The sequence below is a fragment of the Sinocyclocheilus anshuiensis genome, unplaced genomic scaffold, assembly GCF_001515605.1.
Source record: "Sinocyclocheilus anshuiensis isolate Anshui unplaced genomic scaffold, SAMN03320099.WGS_v1.1 scaffold106, whole genome shotgun sequence".
NCBI lineage: Eukaryota > Metazoa > Chordata > Actinopteri > Cypriniformes > Cyprinidae > Sinocyclocheilus > Sinocyclocheilus anshuiensis.
Genome location: NW_015542347.1, coordinates 1,821,288 through 1,821,666, shown reverse-complemented (window position 1 = coordinate 1,821,666; position 379 = coordinate 1,821,288). Strand labels below are relative to the sequence as shown.

Sequence of the window (379 nt, the reverse complement as noted above, 5' to 3'; positions counted from 1 at the left end):
ACGAATCGTTCTATTTAACCGGATCTTCTTAGTGAACCGGTCGAACCAGTTCACCAAATCGAACTGAATCGTTTGAAACGGTTCGCATCTCCAGTACGCACTAATCCAAAAATGTATTCAGTTATTAAGGTTTATAAACGTGCCTGACACTTCCTCTGACGCGAAATAAACCAATATCCCGAGTTATTCAGTTACTCCTAACAGTACATTGACTGAACTGCTAAAAGAGAACCGATGATGGGATGTGCACGAGCAGAGCAGCTGGACTGAGTCTCGGCCTGTTGGGAGACGGCATCACAGTATGTTAAGGGGTGTAACATTTCCGTCACACGCTTGAGGTATTCGGCCAATCACAACGCACTGGATAGCTGGCCAATCA

General features: G+C 45.4%; 1 protein-coding gene across 1 annotated transcript in view; it reads left to right on the top strand.

Moving 5' to 3' along the window:
* Positions 1–379, top strand: part of acad11 (acyl-CoA dehydrogenase family, member 11) — a 90,731-nt gene that overhangs the window by 30,736 nt on the left and 59,616 nt on the right. The gene's annotated exons all lie outside the window — the stretch shown is intronic.